At 45.9% G+C, this 21642-nt stretch overlaps 1 long non-coding RNA gene across 2 annotated transcripts in view; it reads left to right on the top strand.

Annotated features, from left to right (window-relative positions):
• LOC142817683 (uncharacterized) overlaps nucleotides 1-14085 on the top strand; it is a 128006-nt gene extending 113921 nt beyond the window's left edge. Inside the window, exons 3-4 of one of the 2 annotated variants that reach the window (XR_012895302.1) lie at nucleotides 12261-12487; nucleotides 13772-14085. This is a non-coding gene — a long non-coding RNA (uncharacterized LOC142817683). Of the gene's footprint in view, nucleotides 1-12260 lie in introns of both variants that reach the window. The other variant, XR_012895301.1, reaches the window with a different exon arrangement.
• The last annotated feature ends 7557 nt before the right edge of the window (nucleotides 14086-21642 follow it).

The following is a 21642-nucleotide window of genomic DNA, read 5'->3' as shown; positions in this document are numbered from 1 at the left end:
TTACCTTCCTTATGTATGGCATCTAGCAGCATAGAGAGTGGGAGATCCGCCTTTTGATCGACCACTAGCGTTGCACGGTCGGTTCTGGCTAGCTGACACCAACTGGTGGACGCGGGTGTTAACACCGAGCCTGTCACCAAGTCCTCGTTTTCGGGCGTTAGAGATATTTCCTCGCTGTTGTCGACCATAGCCCCAGTTTCCGTCTCGACAACTCGCCTGGCAGACTCATTTTCCGTCGCAACTACCTCAGGTTTTCCTACACTGCCCTCGGACGTCTGTTCCCCAGAGGGTGAGCTGCTCAGCTGTTGCGTCAGCTCGCGCGCCTTCGAACGGGTAAGGGCCATGCAAGCTATTTCGGTGGCAAATGATTCTCCACGTGTTTTTAACATTTCCTCAGACTTATTTGAAAATAGGTAAGGGAAGTGCTCCGGAAGGTTGGCTGAAATTGCTGCTTCCGTACACAATTGGCCGAAAGGGCCCTCGATTACAACCCTCGCTATCGGTAGGCAGACGCTTTGCTTTTCTGCCACTTGCCGAATCTAGGCACACTCTCCTATATAGTCTTCGGAAGATACGCAACTTGGATGCGCTACATCCATTGTGGCCGCCGAGTCCCTCAATACCCTACACATTCGGCCGTTCACTGAGAGTGTCCTCATGTAAGGCTTCAACAGCTTTAAGCTATCCTCTGACTCCTGAATTGTGGCAAATGCCATGTGCCTCTTACAGCTCCTGGCCATGTGGCCCTTTTCTCCGCAGCTGTAGCAAACAACTGGCTTCCGCGCTTCTAACGCATGCGCTATGTCACCAGGCGCCTTTGAACCTGATGAAGGTGCCGCCTTAGTCCCCTCACTGTCCTTTCCCTGCTGATTGTCTAATAACTTGGAATTTTCGGGTTTCCAGTTATTTCTTGCAAACCTCTTGCGTCCCTGGTTTCCCGACCAGCTTTCTACCTTTTCATTTTTTTCCGAAGTTCGTGGTGTATTGCGGAGACTACGGCGTGAGCAGTAATCTTCGGCGAGTTCTGCTGCCCTGTTCATGTCTACGTCTTTCATCCTATCCTGCACCCAAAGCCTTACCTCCTCGGGAATTCCCCGGTAAAACTGCTCAAGTACCATCAACTCAATGACCTTGTCATGGTTGCCATAGACTTGCGCGCTTTTGAGCCACTCTTCAAAGTTGGCTCTAATTTGGTAGGCATAGTCTGAATGAGATTCGTTGCCCCTCTTAGAGTGCCTGAACCGCAGGCGGAAAGCCTCTGTCGATAGGCGACATTTTCGTAGCAATGCAGCCTTTACCCTGTCATACACCTCGGAGTCCTCTTTATTCATTCTTGCGATAACATCGGACACTTCGCCTGGTAGTACGCATATCAGTTTTTGTGGCCAAGTCTCCCTACTAAACCCTGCATTTTCGCATGCTCGCTCAAAATGCACGAGGTATAATGCAATGTCGTCACCCGCCTTGAAGGTGTGGATTAGATCCTTTATCTTTGATTCTCCACCCCCTGAATTTTGATTTCCCACGGACATACGAAGCTCCAGTTCTCTCAGACGGATTTCATGTTCTTTATCCTCGCGATCCCTCCTTATTTCCTCCTCTCTTTGGTCACGGGCTAAGCGCTCACGCTCCTCTTTCTTTGCCAAAATGGTTTCTCTGGCCTCAATGGCCTCTTCTAAACTCACTTCCTCTTTTCCCAAGTGCTCCAAAATTTGTTGTTTTCTTTTAACCGAGCCGACCGAAATATTCAGCTCCTGACAAATTTCGAGGAGTTCTTGGACCTTAAACTTCTCCATCTTAGATATGCACACCGTTTCTCTTCTAAGGTAATTTTGCCCACGAGCCACCCAATTCTTGGTCTGCGAATCAAAATTTACCAAAATCACCCTACCACGTTACCGACCATCTGCGCTAACGAGTCTGGCGAAAAGAAGAGCAAACACGCGGCACTCACCACTTCGATGCAGCCGACGCAGGCGAATCCCATAAGCTGCCAGCCACTGCACCTTTGGGTAGCGTGGTGCGGACTCGGGCCATCCGAGTCCCCGGAGAGGACGAGTAGAGAAGCCGGAGAAGGAGAAAAAAATGTTTATATACAGTATTTACATGGTAGCGTGGTACAACATGAAAAGAGAATCACACACGAGCGCCTCTGCGCTAGCGTTTTTATACATCGTCCGCCTTCCCAAGATCCCTTGCAAAGAAAATTTATGCGCAGGATACTCCAATGAGATCGTCGTCTTCCTCTCCGTCCCCGAAGAGGGAAAGCCAAACACCGCCTCCCTCTGAACCTAGGAAAGGGGCAAGACATGCCCAGTTCGCTGTTTGGTGAGGGAGACCCCACGCGCCAGCGTGGCACCACAGTGAGATGACGTGGAATCCCATGCGCAAAGTCGCTCCCTGATGCAGCCAGGTTGACTCAAGCAAGGCAGAATACCCCGTACAGCTGCTGGGTCGACGCTGCTTCGGAGTGTTGCTCTCGGCGGCTGACAAAAGCTTGGCCAACGACTTTTGTGTCAAGAGGAGCCGGCGACGTGGTTTTTCCAGATTGTCCGCGTCCGTCGCCGTCCCGGTGCAGGGTTGACTCATCAACAGCTGCCAGGTGCCAGCAGGCCGCGAAGACCACGTGGAACTTGGGCGAGGCACAACACCGCAGATATCATTTAGTCAACAGAAGCTTGATGGTCTCCGCTTTTCGGCTATCGAACGATCTGCGGTACATACCGAATAAAAAGTTCACACCGTCTGAAATGCTCGCTCACTTGCGTTTATATTAAGAGTCTATTCTTGTCACTTATCTCGACGAATATTCGGTCGGCTCTCCCATGGCCTTTTGGACCCTCAAAGCTCCACGATCACCGAGTGCCAGGCTTGTATAGTCTAGTCTCAGTGTTCTCATCGCCAAATTTTCGCAGGCACGGCCCGTATGCTATACAGTGTATATACTACTGAATCCCCCCTATGAATGCGTAATGGCGCAGGGCGTGACCGACTCGCGCTGTTTCATGCACGAGTTCGTATAGTGCAGATGTACTATACGGTGCCGTGCATACGTTGTTGCTGTTGATTGGCGTTTCTATATTACACGCGCGCGCACTGTTCACGCTTGGATCGTGACAAAGAGAGCATCTCGGCCGAGATGGCGCTGCGTGACGAGCCACCTCGATAAGGGAAGACGCCGTCTTGTTCGAAGCGTATAGCGTACGTCGAAACTCGTGCGCGCTCTTCTTCTTGTTTTGAAAACGAATGGCCGCGGCGCCTGTACGTAGCAGTACACGCGATATGGAGCACCGACGTCGTTCTAGGAGAGCGACCGGTTAGCGGCGTTAAGACGCCGCGCCGTGCAAGAACGAACGAGATTTGCGTGCGATGCACTGTTGTGCGTAAACGCGTGCGCGAGCAACGGGGTGGCTTCCTCGGGTCACGTCGAGAGAAACAAAAGCTCGGTGATTTACGGTGGCCCACTCTTTTGTTTCGCACCCCTCGAGGACTGAGCTTGAGTACGGGCTGCAGTTAAGAGCCGCGAACATTTATTACCCCTATCGCCGTCCGGGAGGAGTTGCTTTCATCGCCGTCCGGGAGGAGTTGCTTTCATCGCCGTCCGGGAGGAGTTGCTTTCAACGCGACGAAAGAGGCGACTCGCATCTTCGGGAAACAGTGGGGCTGTTTAGGCGAGTGTTTTGCGTCGTGCGGTGATTTCCGATGCGTTTTTCGTGTTTTCAGTTGCTACAGTCACCCGCCGTCTTTTCCTTTTGTTCCGCAGACTGCGCGTTATAGCGAACGGCCATTATGCACGTCAGCCCTGTTCTCCGATAGCGCGCTGCATGACTCGTGCAGTTTGTCGTTTGCCGCGAAGTGCACTTGTGCATTCAACGAGCGCGTTTGGTGATTGGCGTGGCAATGTGTTTTGCGCGAGACACGGACGCTTCGCGAGTGCAGCACGACACCGTAGGCTCATTGTGTACGTCAGCGGGAGTTTAGTTTCACTGGCACGTGGTTAATAGCGGTGAGAAGCTAGTTGTTTCGCAGACTTGATTGGCTCTCGTGGAAAAGAGAGACGTGTACTTGTTTGTTCAGTCGTTGTGTGTGGACGGAATAACTTAATGTTCTGGCTGACGAGGGACGACCTTTGACTCGGGAACTTTGCTCAACTTGGTATTTCGTTGAGCACATGATTATTGCGTGTCGGCGATTGGACGTTTTCAGCTTGTTGGACGTGCGGTTGTTAAGCACGCCCGATTGCTCGTGGGGTGCGTGCGTGATTCTCGGAAAGCCTGGGTCTGTGAAAACACAGGCGCTAGGTACATGGGATTTAGATAGCGGATCTGACAGACATATTGCTTCGTGCACTGTCGTCAACAATAGATGAGTGTGTTGCACGGTGATATTATCTCACCGACGACGGATTTCTTTCTTTTCATTTACGACTCAACTGATGCTTCGCTTTTAACTTAGTCGCTGCGTAAAAAACGTGAAACAAAGAACAAAAAGGGCTATTATGGAACAGTATTTTTTGTTCATGTGTGCGCTTGTTTGGTATGCTCTGGTGTTCTGCTCTGGTCTGTCTTTCTGGCATTGTATGTATGTATGTATGTATGTATGTATGTATGTATGTATGTATGTATGTATGTATGTATGTATGTATGTATGTATGTATGTATGTATGTATGTATGTATGTATGTATGTATGTATGTATGTATGTATGTATGTATGTATGTATGTATGTATGTATGTATGTATGTATGTATGTATGTATGTATGTATGTATGTATGTATGTCTCACTTCAGCCCTGAAGACCAGCAAGTCGATTTTGAGTGCCCCCCTTAATTAACCTAAGCCCCACTCCACCGAACGCGACCCTGACATAACACGGCTTCGTATTTCATGCATCTGAAACAAACCTATACTGGCTATACCGCCCGTCACACAAAGGTGTTAAGGGCAGGTCAAGAGTGCATTTTCCTGACTCATTTTTTTTTATTTCCTGTTCTTTTCAAACTGATTACACGCAAACACACGATCGAGCCACGCGCACTCATGGCGGCGGCCCACTGAAAACTGCCTTTGGGATCTATGTAGACCAGCCGCTTGTTTTGCACTTCTTCATCCCTTGACCGGAACGGGCTGTGATATTGCATATGGCACACACGTGTTAAATGGACTCTTGCATTTCTGGCCGCTCACTTGTTTGTTTGTTTTTCTTCGTTTTCATATCGCTGAATCCTCGCCATTTTTTCTTTCCCTGTTGATACGCTGTGATGCGAAGGGTGCCACGTCTTGTGCGCGGGCACCTGCCGAGCCTCGCGACCACCGCCCACGTCTCTCGCTTCGTATGTAGCTGACCGATTTTTCACGGAAACTCCAGGTGGTCGTCGATCCGACTGCCTTCGCACGCGCAGACATCGCCGGCCCAGCACGCATACGTCCGTCTGACCTCGTATCAAAGGCGGCCCTCATTTCGTTGGCGCCAAGCAACGGTCCCGTGAACGATACGCGCTCCCCGGCGCTTTGTTAGTTCCGTGCAGTGGGCAGCGCGTAGCCCTCGCGTCCGATTGCTACACATGGGCCGTGCATCAGACTTACTGTCAATAAATGCATAAATAAATAAATAAATAAATAAATAAATAAATAAATAAATAAATAAATAAATAAATAAATAAATAAATAAACACAAATGCTTGAGGGTACGAACAGGGCGGACTGATCTACAGATGGTGTGTATAACGTTGTAGACGCATTTATTTGGAATTTTTTGACGAATAAATATATATTTGTCACTGATTTCGAGGTTTAGATGTTTAGTTTTGAAACTAAACTTGAAGGGTGAGATATGCAAAGACTCCTGGTATCGGCGTCAGATACGAAGCAATAATAATGTCACGGGTTTTCAGTTTTTTTTTAAATAAATGTACATAAGGAGAGGTTGGTGCCTACGCGTGACGCCGGCTACTCTTCTTCTCTTTCATAAAAGTCGACATCGCACATTTTGTAGCAAACACAAGGCTATACACATGTACGTAACACAAAGCTCACGCAATGAGTCCACGTTTTTTTTTTTCAATACTGAGTGTCCACACCACGCAGAAATGTCTACACTACATAGAAATGTGTCCACACCACACAGAGTTCCCAAACCAAGATGTTATTGAGAGGGACGCCGTAGTGGAGGGCTCCGGAAATTTCGATCATCTGCTGCTCTTTAACGTGCGCTGACGTCACACAGAACATGGCCTCCTAGCATGTCACGTCCATCGAAATTTGACTGCCGTGGCTCGAGTCGAACCCGCGACCTTCAGTTAAGCAGCCGAGCACCGTGACCACTATACCACGGCGGCAGACTAAGATACGAAGTGTATAGGTTTGTGATCTGGCTCTCATTGTCAAGCAGATCTGCTTAGTATTGACGAAACCACTCTCAGACTTCGCATGAAAGCACAAGGAGAAATTAATACTAACACATCTATGGAGAGTACGTGAATGTCCAGTGTTTAATGTATTTCTAGAATAAATAAATAAAAGAAACCTTTCTGAACTGAACCACTAATTATCATTAGGACAGCTGCCGGCTAAAGGCGATATAGGTTTGTGAAATATTCCGAGAATTTCGATAAAATATCTGGTAGGCAATAAGTAAGCGGAAAGCCAATTATGTTTTTTTTCTTATTCAAATGATGCAATAGGATAAGTTTGTGCTATTATGGTGACACCGGCTACTCCTTTTTTCTTAGTAGACAAGATAGGCCGTAAGATTAACAATAAGGGCACAAAATGCAAGTCTGTACAACATATGATGTGAAGTACACGTTAACGAAACTTCACAGGTAAGTTCACATACACATTAGTGTATGTGAACTGCATAAAGTCAGTTCATAAAGCCACGCATAAAGTCAGTTCTACTCACATGAATGTTCATATTCGCCTAATAGACGCATATGTACACGATTTCCACATTCAAGGTCAGTTCACACCGAGATAGATGATTACTCATATTAAACACACTAAATAAATATTACCTACTTCTTTCTGCATGAAGACGACATCACATATGGTCGATATTTCCATAAATATTCGATTCCTCAAGAAACGTCTTGAAGGCAACAGCTGTTCTTTTCTGAGGACCTGCAGTTGGCCATGGACCTGGCGTTTTCGTCACTGTGAAGGGCCTCCTATCTAAAAGTTGCAAACTTCCTCGTAATACTTGTCCTTGTGCTTCATATTACGGGCACTCCAGAAGCAGGTGACGTACATCTTCGTCAGGGTGGCCGCAGGAGCCAATTATTCTATAATGGCATTACAGTAGCTACCTATATTCAACGTTTACTTGAAATAAATAAATAAATACAAAAATTGACCGGAGTCTGCATGCGTAGCGATGGTACGCAATAGTCGAGAACTTGACTGTCAGTACACCTTCGAGTGACAACTCATTTTTGTTTGTTGTCGCATCATTCGATCGCTTATAGCTGGATTGGCTATAGCTGTAAGTGATCGGCAGCTGCCACAGATTTCGCACACATAAAATGATTCGCTGTGACTCTCAAGAGTATAGGTACTCTTCGGTAATATCTTGCGAATAAAAAGTAATGAATGAATATTTCTTTTCACTTCTCCTGTGTATATAATAAACGAAAACGAAGCTAAAACCCATGTGGCCTGGCGTTGGATTCTTCTCCTACATCAAATCGGTACGCAGGACATTTGTAGCGCAGAAATCATACAAGACATGCCGCACATACGGGATTCAACTGAAAAGTGACATGCCTTCTGGACGAGGTGACTGAAATGCCATCGGGACGGTGCCTGATTAGATACGCGAGTTCAATTACGAGCTTATACTGACGTCAGCTTTGCTGCCTTGGGAGCGCTGCACTAAAATAACCAGCAGGCAAGTCTGGATCGCAAGAACAACGCGCACATCCTGGCTCGAAGGCCAGAGCATGCAGGAAAAAAAATGTGGGGAGGGTAAAATGAGAGCAGGGAATATTCTAATATGGAAAACGAGCTGGGGCGCGCAGTCAGTTAAATAAAGTCACGCTCTCGTTCGGCTTAGCGGACTTCGTAAGTAGGGTACGCTACGCGTTATAGTCTCGCATGGAACCGGAGATGCGTCTCTTAGCGATAACCTCCAACCAGTGCGAGGCGTGTAGGATAGCGCCAACAACGCTGCTGTATTTGTTGCTTTTTTTCTCTTTTCGCAGAAGCTAATGGCCTGGTACACATAGGCCGTGCATCAGACCTACTGTCAATAAATAAATAAATAAATAAATAAATAAATAAATAAATAAATAAATAAATAAATAAATAAACGCCAATGTTTGAGGGCACGGACAGGGCAGACAGATCTACATCATACCTATATATACTTATATATGCACGGTCCAAGCTGTGAAAAAGGACGTGTAATCTAGAGGCCCTATCTGAACACTGGACAAGTGTACCACGTGTTTTAAATACTCGGTGCAGTTTACTGATACTAATGAATACTGTGGACGTTGTTAATACTTGTCAATGAATATGAGTACTGAATTCACACTGCCTATGACAACGTCGGCACGTTGCAGTGGTGCTACTTAAAGAATGATCAGCTCTTTCAGAGTGCGCGCTTCATAAATATACACGAGCTTTGAACGGTGACATATCCGTGCTAAATGTGTAAATATTATGCGAATATATCCGTATTCCTAGAATTACTGATGCCTCTATTGTTATGTTGCTTTTGAGCGAATGCTCAACTACACCACGTCTGCCAATTCGTCGCAGCAGCGCCTGCCTGAGGCCTCGCCGTAGTACCACGTGACCGTGTGAAGGTTTTAATGGAGAACTGTACGCATAGTCATAGCAAAACGAAAATACGCCTTTAGCTCGTGATAACTACGTTCACCTTAAGAGACAAGAGACAAGAAGAGAGCAGAGTGGATTAGTGAACAAACGAGGGTTAAGGATATCATAGTTGAAATCAAGAAGGGGAAATGGACATGGGCCGGGCATGTTGCGCGTAGACAGGATAACCGCTGGTTATTAAGGGTAACTAACTGGATTCCCAGAGAAGGGAAGCGGGTTAGGGGGAGACAGAAGGTTAGGTGGGCAGACGAGATTAAGAAGTTTGCGGGTATAAAGTGGCAGCAGCAAGCACAGGACAGGGTTAACTGGCGAAACATGGGAGAGGCCTTTGTCCTGCAGTGGACGTAGTCAGGATGATCATGATGATGATGATGATGATGATGATGATGAACTACGTTCACAAGAGCTAAACCTGAGCCAGCTTTTGTCACTGCTGTGTGTGCATGATGTCATCTCATTCTGAGGTCTTGTAAGTGATTAAGATGTCATTTAAAAGGCGAAGAAATTCACATAACGTTAAGTTTACACGCTTTTCCAAGAGGCGTCCAACGTCACGGGAGGCTGTGTATCGTATTAGCAAGATAACTGAGTCGGCTGTCGGAACATGTTAAAAGTTGTATGCCTACTCAAAGCATATATATGGTCGATCCTGTTTCAAGCGTTATATGGGAATCATGATGCAACCATTGTGGGGAAAATCTACCGTTCAAACACTGTGTATGCACAGAAGGTGAAATGTGAAACCCAGATGCTTTTCTGATGTTTTTCTAAAGCTTTTCTCCGTTATTCGTTACGCATGCCCAGAAATGTTACTTGGCGTCTCTTCTTCGTTTTTAGTAACTGTTGTCCGATTTCTGTGGCTCATGCGAGTTACACATGAGACGTGTAAATTTTGCTTTCGCCTTACCATATATATGCAGCTTCGAATAGTCGTGCGGGTTGTATCGTATGCAAGCGCAAGCGTTTAAAGCTATTACGAGCAAGCGCGACACGTTCAGCACAGCGCCGCGCTGATAGCAGGAAGAGCGCGGAGGGCGGAGGCCTGAACCTGGGCGAAGACGGTGAAGTACCCTCAGAATGTAATTGCGCAGTTACGTCATTACAATGACCTTATAGCATACGACTTCTAATTAGCTTCTTTATTCTTTTTTTTCCCCGTGCGTCTGAAATCGCGAACGTCGTTCGGCGAACCGAGAAGTGGAAGGACACGGAAACTCGTCTGACGCACTCGTCGGGGTCGCCTTCGCCCGAAATGAAGCTCGATTTGCTGGAGGGAAAATGATAGACAACAAGAAAGCCTCAAAGAGTGTGGGGCGTCAGTGGTAACCTTTATTTCTTTCTTTTTTTTAAAGGCGGGCGCCTCAGGTGCCTCGTCTTACGCGGAAATTGACCGTCGTCGTCTTTGCCACGAATGAAAAACAAAACAAAAGCATCGCATGATGACAACGTCATTCGGTGACGCCGTCACGACGTCACTATGACGTCACGTAACTTGCTGTCACGTGGATCACGTCCTGCATCATTCCGCGGTATGGTTTCTTGATCAAAGCTGGGCCGATCATAGAGGCATGCTGTGCAGAAACAGGTGAGGTGCGAAGAGCTCGCAATGCGTCCAGTCTTGGAGGCAGTGAAAAAAAACGATAAGGTTAAGGAGGGTAGCGAAGATTAGTTCATCGACTGAGAAGAAAAAAAAAAGTGATGAGTTTCGCTTCTGAGTCGTCTTAGACTATAATGCATTATGAGTCGTGCGAATGCTTCACGTTCCCATTTTATTGTTACTATGTACTCTTTATATCTCGTTAATCACTGAAGGCAATTATTGTCCTTGGTTCAATCCATATTTCCTGAAGTACACGGTCTTTATTCCTTTATTTTTATATACATTCTTTCAGCATCTATTTTTTTTTTAACACAGTGTCTGGGGTCAGCTAGTCTGGATGAGCCGAACAGGTGGATGAATTGCCGGGGCTGATTGCCATGCTAAGCCCGCCTACGAAAAATTGCCTCAACCAACGACTGAAAGAACGAACCAAGGCTTAACCAAAATAGTTACTTCATTAGCATACGACTGAATATTCATTGCGTCGGAATGGTGTTACGTTCCCGAGACTCGCGATTAGAGCCCATTCTGAAAGGCTCCATTGGTCGAAATGATTCAACCGCAATTCAGATGCCAGTACTTCGCTTCGTGTTCTCTCGCTGTCTCTCTTTCATACATGTAGTCTGTTTACACGTCTCCAGCATAGAATTAAAGCACCCCTCCCCCTTCCCTCCCTTCTCCGTCTATTTTTCTGCACGCTTCCGATGCCTCCACCAACCAGCCGAAGGCAAAAAGGTGGGCGCCGTCCATTCGGCCCAACCGGTCCGTTTGGTTCGTGAAGTTTACCGCGGAACAACAATTAAAAGCAGAGGACGACTGCACTGGGCCCCCCCCTGGGAGCACACTGCGTGCTCCGCTACACCCTGAACGTGTGCGACCGGGGCTCATATACTCTCAGGCGAAGCCGCCAGTGGCCGGGGCTCAAGAACGAGCTTCTTAACGAGAGGGCTGCTTTGTGTCAGCATTCAGTGTGCTCTCTCTAGCACCACTCGCAGCTGCTGGTGGGCTCTTTTCACGGAGAAGAGAAGCCAGGCGTCACTCTCCATGGCATAGGCTATTAGTTCGTTAGTGACGGGCCTCTCGCAGCATTTTGGGCTCTGCCAGATAATGGAACACGGAGGATACAGGATACGCTCGCTCGCTTCACTCTCTCTCTCTCGTTCTCGTTCTCTCTCTCTCTCTCACACACACACACACACACACACACACACACACACACACACACACACGCACACACACACACACACACACACACACACACACACACACACACACACACACACACACACACATTGCTTAATAAATGTGTACTTTAAGGTGCACCTTGAATGACCCCAGAAGGTCGTCATAACAAATGTGACGATGAAGCAATAGAGGGGGGAACGCACATGCACGTGGTTGCGTTTTGTTTTTCGATTACCCGCTATCCCCAATCAAAGCTATCTGGAAGAGCGAGAGGGATGAGATGAGGCACGAACGTTGAGATAACCATTTGACCGGCTACCCATTTGACCGGCTACGAGAATAGCCATATAGCAGAGGTAAGCTCGCACCATCTGAATCTTCTTCCCACGTAACTACAACGCTTCGCTTTGTGTTCGTGGGAACGCAGCGGAATGGAAGACGAGTCCAGTAAGCTTAGCAAGCAGTCGTGTGTATCGTGCGTGGCTATAGAAAAACAGCGCTATAAGGGGTGACGGAGCCGTGCAGTCGGCATACACTTACCCGATATAACACTCCTTTGTTTGTTCGCGTTATTGTGCTGTGGTTTGTTTATTTTTTTGTGGTGTTAATTCACTTCTCTCATTGCTACGCAGGCGTAACAGCGCCATGACACACCGTCTCTTGGTGCGGCAAGACACCCGAGGCTTGCCGAAGGGCACGCACCGATTGAACCGGGTTGACCCGACCTGATGAGACTTAAGCCAGTGAAAGAAGGCTTAGTAACACCCTTATTCATGGGCTTAACCACCGCCTCGCATGGTTGCCACCTTGCACGACGTTCCAAAAGGCGTTCATCCAAGACGAGCAGCCGAGGGTTATGGTATGCTGCTTGTGATGCTAGTTAGCGTTAACTTCCATGACGAGCGTTCCCTTGCCTTCTTCCTGTATATACAGTTTTTTTAGCTGCTTTCGTTTTGTTTCTCCTTTTTTCTCTATCTCTTTCGTGCTTGCTCTCTGCGCCGAGAGTGGGAACAGGTACGACCGGAACTCGTAGTTCGTTTAACGCTGGTTGGTTTAGCGATCATGGTCGCCCCGCGAAAGGAAGGCCAGCCGGACACCGGTCCAGGGGCCATTTGCGCAACTCGTTGTACGGTAATAATAAGCGCGGAAGTCTCGTTTCACGCGCGTCGGGGCGATTTGTTTTTGGAGAAAGACACTCTGGTGTAGCAGGACGGAACTACCATAACGCAACTGCAAGCGCCACTTCATGCGTATTTTTCCTTCTTCTTTTCCCGGCCTATGTGGCAATGACACCTAAATGTAATAGTACACTCAAGGTCACAGGACCAATTTCCAGTCGTACCATCTTGTGTTCCGACAACGAATGGTAAAAATATATGCAAAGCACGCCTTTCGTTAGGTCCTTAGAAGCGTTAATAATAATTGATGACCTTCAACGTCCCAAAACCAGGATATTATTCTGAGAGGCGCCGTATAGTGGAGGGCTCCAGAAGAAATTTCGACCAGCTGGGTTTCTTTAACGTGTACCTAAATCTTTGGAAGTGTTCTTTCATATGAGAGTAAGACGGGTTCGCTGGGATTAGAGTCGAGATTCATTCACTACACTTTGAATCCTCGGCGTTTGGACTCCTGGTTCCTTCGCGCTGGTTCCCCTGAGAGACAATGCCGAACACTGCGCTGAATTCAAATGAATTGGTTTTGACATGGAAACCATCGTGGGTATACGAGCACAGGCGCGTCTGAGTCCCTCTGTTCCTTCCTGTGTGCCCCGTCTAGTTGCGCTACTCTCGAGCGTTTCTATGTCCCAGCTCTTCAACTGATTTTATTCCAGCGTCCACAAGGATGGATACATTCAGGAAAGAGGGGATTTAAAGTGTTGGCGCCTGACGAGGTCCTCCCTCTTACATCAACAGTCGGCAGGCTGGCTCTGGCAACAATATAAAAGTGACCGAAAACTTGCATAAGAAAACATGCAGAAAAATAAGTGCACCAACACATTTCGGAAATCTAGAACTGTAACCATATCATCGTTGCCGCAAAGGCAAATCGCTAAACACAAACAAAAAGCAATATACACTGCAAGTAACAGAAACTAACTATGAAAGAATTATTCGATATATTTAATATTTATTTTTTTTTCCAGATTTGTGGTTTGTTCGTTATTACAAGTTGCAAACTTAACAGGCTCCGAAATGTTCGACAATCAATGTATTGTAAGCACAATATTGACAATGTATGACCTTCATCTTCTTCATCTGTGTATAATCATCATCACGAAGAACGTCGTCTTCGTTTCGAAGGGTTGATCAGGCGATTCGGCCTAATAAACGCCATCGAGACTCCAACGCTGCTATACTGTCTTACAGTATAGCTTGTTCCTTATGTCTCCCCACTGCCTAAGGCTTCATATCCCTAAGTGCAGCTTTCTGCTACTTCAATAAAAGTGTCAACAATTTGGATGCAAATGTGTTAGCGTGAACACTTGTTTTGTAATTGTTTAGGCCAACATTTATGTAGGCTCGTACGTGTATAAATATGCAAGCGAAAATTGAAAGCTTCGTGAGAGTTTGACCCCGCACGTCCTCATAGCAGTGCCAATGGCAGTCATTTTCGACATCAATGCCGACATCTCACGAACAAGGGAATAGAGCGGACATATAAAATGAGTGATGCGTGCTCCCGCAAGGGCTGCAGACGAGAGCGCCATCTTTATGCTTCCCGAAGAACCACATGTTTCTGCAAATGGACGTACGGGTAGTACACGATCACACAGACATCTATGTAAGTACTCTTGATGTTTATGACAATTACAATCTATACGTACTTCTCGCTCCGTTACTGCTATGTCGCCTGACAAAAATAAGGCCGTCGAAGAGAAGGTTGAAACATGTTGACTTGGCGGCCTCGTGCCGTGCGTCTAGCGTAGTACAGCATTTGATATTCTGTTCTTGCAGTCGTCGATGTTGTTGTTAAGGCGAAAGCCCTTTAGATGTTTCATCAAGTGTGAAGATGGGACTGCCGACGTCCGTCACGTCACTGCGGCTGATGCAAAAAATCACCGTAGGGTGGCGTCATCGTATGACGTCATCGCGACGTCACCTGATCAGGTCATCACGTGACATCGTTGTTTGATCAGAGGCGGGCTGATCCCCCGCTGCAAGCTTTCGGGGGATGGGATCAATACATTTTTTTGATATGTTGGGTTTAACATCCTAAAACCACAATATGATTATCGACTCAGGAACAAAAAGGAAATGGCTCTCACCTTGTAGTCATCTGAGGCAAATGTTTAAGAAACTGTCTTTGTTTTTGTCGTTTTTTTATGTGTGTGTGCGTGCCCTACTCTCATGTGACGCCAACCGAGGAGAATCGGCCGAGAAATGGGTCGTTTAGTAACAATTGTTTAAAGCTAAAGCAAATGTTTCTTTGACATATGCCGTATTATGTGATGGTATAAAATGTGTGTGGTTTTTCTTACTTCACTGATCTTAACTATACTGCTCAACGTCTTATTTTCATCTATACAATTTCTCTTCCCTCTCGGACTTGCAGCGTCTGACTTCAACTATACTGCCTTACGTGTGACGAAACGCCCTTTTCTCCCCAGTTTTCCAGTTAAACAGCTGTGACAAATTTGATTTTATGGCTAGAAAATACGTGAGTCGCCACGTCTTTTTGTCGCGGGAAACATGCGTTGCTCCGACTTACCCTTCGAAAAGACCGGTCAGCCGTATATGGCACACTTTTTCTGTTCAAACGGTTTGGCTTACAAAGGGTGGCCATAAATGTCGCGTGAACTGTGGTCAGAACTACTCAAACATAAACGCTAAGAAACTAGTTTCGATACAGTGTCTCCGTTGTTTGAATGTTCGTCTAACTATACCGCGTTTACCCATCACGAGGTACTGGCCAAGAAGCCTGCTTTGACCTGGTGGTGCCATGTTGTTCTATTTCAAACTCCTAGGCCACTTCCTTGTTTTTGCTTTCGCAGCTGTGGCTAAATGCTACACAATCCAGCTAGTAACAATACCGCTTAGACACAATACGGATTCTGAAGAGGTGACATCCTTGTGTATTATTTTATTTTTTTCTTTTGTGCGAGTGCGATGTTGGGTTTGTGGTTTGTATAAGGACGCGTGAAGTGTTCCGATTGTTTTTCTTGCGCGTTCGTGGTTGATGTGATTTACCTCTCTGTAGTTCTCTTCTTATTTCCGTTATATATATATATATATATATATATATATATATATATATATATATATATATATATATATATATATATATATATATATATATATATATATATATATATATATATATATATATATATATATATATATATATATATATATATATATATATACACATACATACATACATACACTCTGCTTTCTTCTTGTCTTAAAAGACAAGAAGATAACTGAGTGGATTAGGGAACAAACGGGGGTTAAGGATATTATAGTTGAAATCAAGAAGAGGAAATGGACATTGGCCGGGCGTGTAGAGTGTAGACAGGATAACCGCTGGTTCTTAAGGGTAACTAACTGGATTCCCAGAGAAGGCAAGCGGGTTAGGGGGGGACAGAAGGTTAGGTGGGCAGATGAGATTAAGAAGTTTGCGGGTATAAATTGGCAGCAGCAAGCACAGGACAGGATTAACTGGCGGAACATGGGAGAGGCCTTTGTCCAGCAGTGGACGTAGTCAGGCTGATGATATATATATATATATATATATATATATATATATATATATATATATATATATATATATATATATATATATATATATATATATATATATATATATATATATATATAGCGCATTCAGGGTAAGGGAGCATCCACGCGTATATATTTTAACAATAAGTCAATAAAAATTGTTCTTGTATGACTAGCTAATCCGTTAACATATAAACCTTAAGCTTTTAACTGACGCCCTGGCTACAAAGAGATGCCGAAGAGCCCACGAAACTTCATGAAAAAAAAACTTAAAATTGCGTGCAGCGAATATGAACTCGGGGCTTTTCACAGGGTAAAAACATGCAGTTAAAGGCTGCCAACACAACACATGTGCAAACGTTATTGCGTACGTACGTAATATACCCATAAACAGTACGTATGGACCAACAATGCCCTTGTCTTTAAGACAATCTTTTAACTTGTGCTGCGAAGAGGAACTTTTGCAAAGCTCTCGAGCTTCGAGAGCTTTGCAAAAGCAGCTAAGCAGTCGAGCTCAACGACTGCTTTAAATTGAATTTTCAATGTTCTAATGACACTAAAGTTGATTTAGAGCGGGCTCTTATTGCTGATGTGAGGCACGGGCAAAATAATGATTGATCACTCTAGCGTTAACTTTCATTAGGCAAATGCGACATAGAGCCAAGCTGTCTGGCTAAAGGTCACGCATCAGTGAATGACTCGCACCATGACGCACTTATCAACCGGCAACACAAGATGAAAATTCGCATTTGCTTCATTCTTCCAGCATATCGATTGGCAAGCAGTGTCACGATTGTGATTTGTCGCAAAAGGTAGCCAATCACGTTTCTCGCCCACCACTGTGGTCTAGTGGACAGGACACTCGAATGCGTACCAATGGGGGCTCGACTGTCGGCGAAAGCGCTTGGGGTTCGTGTACTCGGGTTTAGGTGACCGTTAAAGAACCCCAGATAGTCGAAATTTCCGGAGCGCTCAACTAACTGCGTTCGTCATGATCACATCGCGGTGTCGAGACGTTAAACCCATAAAGTTATTATAACTAATACAACCAGGCTTCCCGCTGCGCTGTGTACTTTGCCTGTGTTTGATGCTCATTTGTTTTTATTATTTTCTTTGCATTTTTCTTTTTTTTATCTTCATCATTTATTTTTTATAATTTCCTTCAGAAATGGGGGCAAGCGTTGCGCCTATTCTATAGTGCCTACCGCCACTCTTTACCTTGTGTATTCACGTTTCCATAAACGCCTCCCTGGACGCCGCCATAGCCCTCCTTGGGCTGTGCGAATTGGCGCGTACCCTCGAAAAGCCACGTATCCCGATGAGGTGGGAGCATGGATACGCTCCCAAGACTTAAACACACACGAAGGGCCATCCAGCGGCTTGAGGAGGCCCTGGCAAAGCAGACGAGAAAGGGAACCGACGCCCCGGACAACGGGAGCGGAGGAGCCCGAGTATCCAATGCCTAGCCAGAGCACAACGTCCTCAAGATCTAGAGCCTGGGACTATAGGACTATTAGCTATAGTTTTTAGATAGGGAATACCCGCGCCCTGCGCGGACTTCCCGCACGCCGGATGCACAAAAAATGTTGTTTCTCTCTCTCTCTCGAAAATACACTGACAACGCTGCGTCCTTAGCCTTTGTACTTGTTTTTGTTGTTTTTTTTTCTCCTTCCTGTGTTTTTTTTTCTCCTTCCTGTGAAGAGGTGTATAGTTGCTCATGAAATTTGCGGTTATGGCGTGTTAACGTAAATTTTATTCAGGTCCTGAAAATCGACGCTTACGTTGACGCAGGTGGTTCCCACGTCGGAACAGTAAGGTTTAACCTCACTGCCGTATCGTAGGCCTTCTGGACGGCCTGTACTCGATGTGAAAAATCTCCGCTGTGAAGGACTCTTTGCCACCAGTCTTTTTCCTTGTCAAAGTCTGTGAAAGCCATAGGACACGGCTAAAGCATATGGTCCAGAGTATAGTGAAGTCATTACACTTCGCGCGATTGATTTACTATAATCGAAGCCCGATGCACAATGGGCATGCTTCATAGGGCGGGATAGAACGCCTTTAAGAAGGGGACGCTGAAGTGAAACAATAAATGCCCCTGACACACGGGCAAAAGTAAAGTACTTTGAAGTAAACCCCTTTTGTCGCCTAAGGGGACCATTTGCAGAAAGGAGTGGCGCTGATGACACACGGCACCGGACTACTGCTTTAGGCGGTGCCTCAGAAGAACGCTGCAGAAAAAATGCCGCTGTGGAAAGATTGGAAATATTAAAAAGAATCTGCGCATGTACATCACATTCAGCGACGGCGGAGCATAAAACTGTTTTTTTTTATTGTCTGGTGGCTTGTAATGCGCATACCTGTAATTTTCTTTCGCTTTTTTGCGTTTTAGCAGCAACTTAAGTTCGTCTGGCAACTATGAACAGTCGGTGTCTTGCTGTTTTTGTTTTCGTCGTGCTTTTTACATGGCTGCGTCCAGCTGGGTCAGTGACGGCGTGCCGCGTTTCATCGTGGTCCTGCGATGTCTCAGCGCAGAGACAGAGATAACGCAAGAGTTGAGGTGGGCCTGACTCTTGTCGCCCTCGGCTCCATCGAAGATGAGCTAATCGCTGCGAAGGCAAGAGTGATGAGCCTCAAACAAACACTCGTCATGAACAGCTTCATTTTGACTGCTTCCGCACTGTCCCCCTGAGCCATCAACCGCGAAAGGGGCGCCTATATATGTGCGTAACGAACGCTGGTTCGAAGACACATTGCCGTTATTAGGCGACGGCCACTTTAAGCAGTGTTTTTGAGTGAGCCCAGCCACCTTCCGTTTCATTGCGGACAGTCTACGCCCTTCGCTAGAGAGGGTCACAACTAACATGATCGCGCTAGTGACGTAATGCAGGCGTTTGAGAGTATGGACAGACTATAGGCCTTCACGTTTCAACAAATCGCACTGCTGCTGAAAATGAAAAAATTTTCTCAGCGCTAAAAAATACTGACAGGGCACCGCAGTGTTGCGACACGTTTTCTTCTATTGATAAATTATGCACACTGTATGCGAGAGTACTCCCTTCCAGCCAGAAAAGTAGATGCGGGATCTGCTTTTGCGAAAAGGATCTTTGCTGGAAAGGAGTTACTCCTTTGTCGTGTGTCACTGCGCCCGAACGCCTTTCCGAAAGATGTCCCCTTGTCTAAAGGACTTCAGGGTGCCCGTGTGTCAGGGGCATAAATTAGTCTAGACTGATAAATTATATTTGGCTCTGAAAGCTCCAGTATCTTTAATTTCACCGCCTTAAGTTTATAAAAAAAAGATCTGAAAATCAGTGTGACAACACTAAACTGAAAATACGAACAGCGCAACCTAATAGTAGCTACAGCGTAGCTACTGAAGCAAGAAACAACTATGTCGCGCTGTTCGTATTTTCAGCTATGTCCTACCAACTTTCCCAGGTTCGCACGCTTCATGCCAAGATTCACTTTTAAGTTTCCCACCGAAGTCTGCGATGATGATGTCATAGATATTAGTGTGTTTTTTTTCCCGTAATTTTGCCATGTAAACTCAACAAAATTTCGTTTTTTAAATCTCTGGCTGCCTGAGAAGACAATGTACTTCAGTTTTACCGGTCATGGACTATGTAGGCTGTGATATGTGCAATCACAATTTATGACATCACGGCGAAGGGCGCGGGAACATCAAGGTGGCGTCGCCACCAAGGCTTTAATCCTTCTTGATCGCCACCCGCATTTTATTTTTCTCGCGTTTTCTCGTTTACCAAGCGTCCCCCGCGACAAGCGGGTTGTTCTTGATAGCCTAAAAAAGTGATTTACTAATGCGAGAAAAATCGTTTTTCTCTTTAGTGTGCCTTAAAAAACGCTCCTTCGTGTAAGGGAGCGATTCCAGACGCTTGACAGGTTTTGACGACGCCGATTAATTGTCGCTGAGTCACTGTCATGCTTTTACAGCTGGAAAAGGTGATTCGCACCCGCCAATTTCTGTTTGAAACGCTCTTTTTTTAAAACTCTCATTGGCTCACTAAATTCAATTAAAGATTCGTCTTGCCAGCTCAAACGGACAGACGAGGAGAGTGGTGCAGACAGTCTTCGTGCTTGATTGGCGAAGAGATAGAGATTCTTCGATTCGACAACTGTGTTTCTGCACATGCTACATGGCCCAGCATGACCTTCGTCAACTTGCGTTAAATCCACCGGACACCAAAACTGATTGCACGCTAGAATTATTGATTCTTGGACAGGGGCCGTATGGCGTGGCAGGTTGCGAGCTGTTTCGTTACTAGTCAAGTAAAATTACCACTGTTATACACGCTGAGTGACCATGATTTAAGTCCCTCTGCTGCGATTACGGGAGAAAACATTACCGCGTGCGTAACAGGCGCGAGGTCTTAGCTTTCAGACCGCTTCTCGCCTAATTGCCGCACTTAATGGGTATTTGTTCGGACTGTGTAAACAAGAAAGAAAAGGAAAAGAATTCGAGCGAGTGAGCTGGCAATTTATGGTACGTTATTCCTTCTTGAGCTCTGCTCAGCCGCGCTGTGATTGCTCTGCCATTTCCGTTCACCTTCGCGAAGTTTACGTGTCGCTGACTCAGAGCTGCATGCTCACTAAAACGCACCACTGGCAGTGACATTGGGCGCCGATGTTTCTGGCGATAAAGGTCGTAAAAAACAGAGAGAGAGAACGAGAGATACAAGAAATGTAGAGATGTTAACTAAAGTCTGGGCTATAGCTCTCGGCTAACCTTTGCGCCACTATAGCATCGTCAGTTATATTTGCCATCACATATAGTCCAAATTTTTACTTTGTAGAACTATATACGTCAGAAAAAAATCTGTACAGTTAGCAAACGATATATGTCACGGTTCTTGCTGTAATGGAACGCTTTTTGTGTAAGGATATTCCTCTTCTGTTGTTTTTGTCCGCGATGCCCTTAGCAACAGTCATGCTCCGCACCTGCTGCAAGAAACTCCGCCGCGTATTGTCTGTGAAAGCTTCATTTTTAATCGCTCGTTGAAGCGTGGCATTTCACCCAAGACTGTTTGAAATGACGCGCTCTTTCGGAGTTTGGACATAACATAGCCCGACGGCACGTGTACGTGCAATGTACGCTTCTTTCAGACCTATATGACTCACCTGTATGGCATGATACGAGCCACCGAGAAGCTGTTTGCGAACGCCGACAGTAGATCGAAGGTCCTAAATGACAACTGTGGAAGAAAATTGTGGTGGTATATCTGCATAATTATGCAGCTTCATTGGGGGGATGAAATGACATACATTGTAAATGTTTTAAAAA

This window comes from Rhipicephalus microplus, chromosome 5 (genome assembly GCF_043290135.1).
Source record: "Rhipicephalus microplus isolate Deutch F79 chromosome 5, USDA_Rmic, whole genome shotgun sequence".
Taxonomy (NCBI): domain Eukaryota; kingdom Metazoa; phylum Arthropoda; class Arachnida; order Ixodida; family Ixodidae; genus Rhipicephalus; species Rhipicephalus microplus.
Note: the sequence above shows the minus strand (reverse complement) of the source record. Positions and strands in the feature narration are given on the sequence as shown.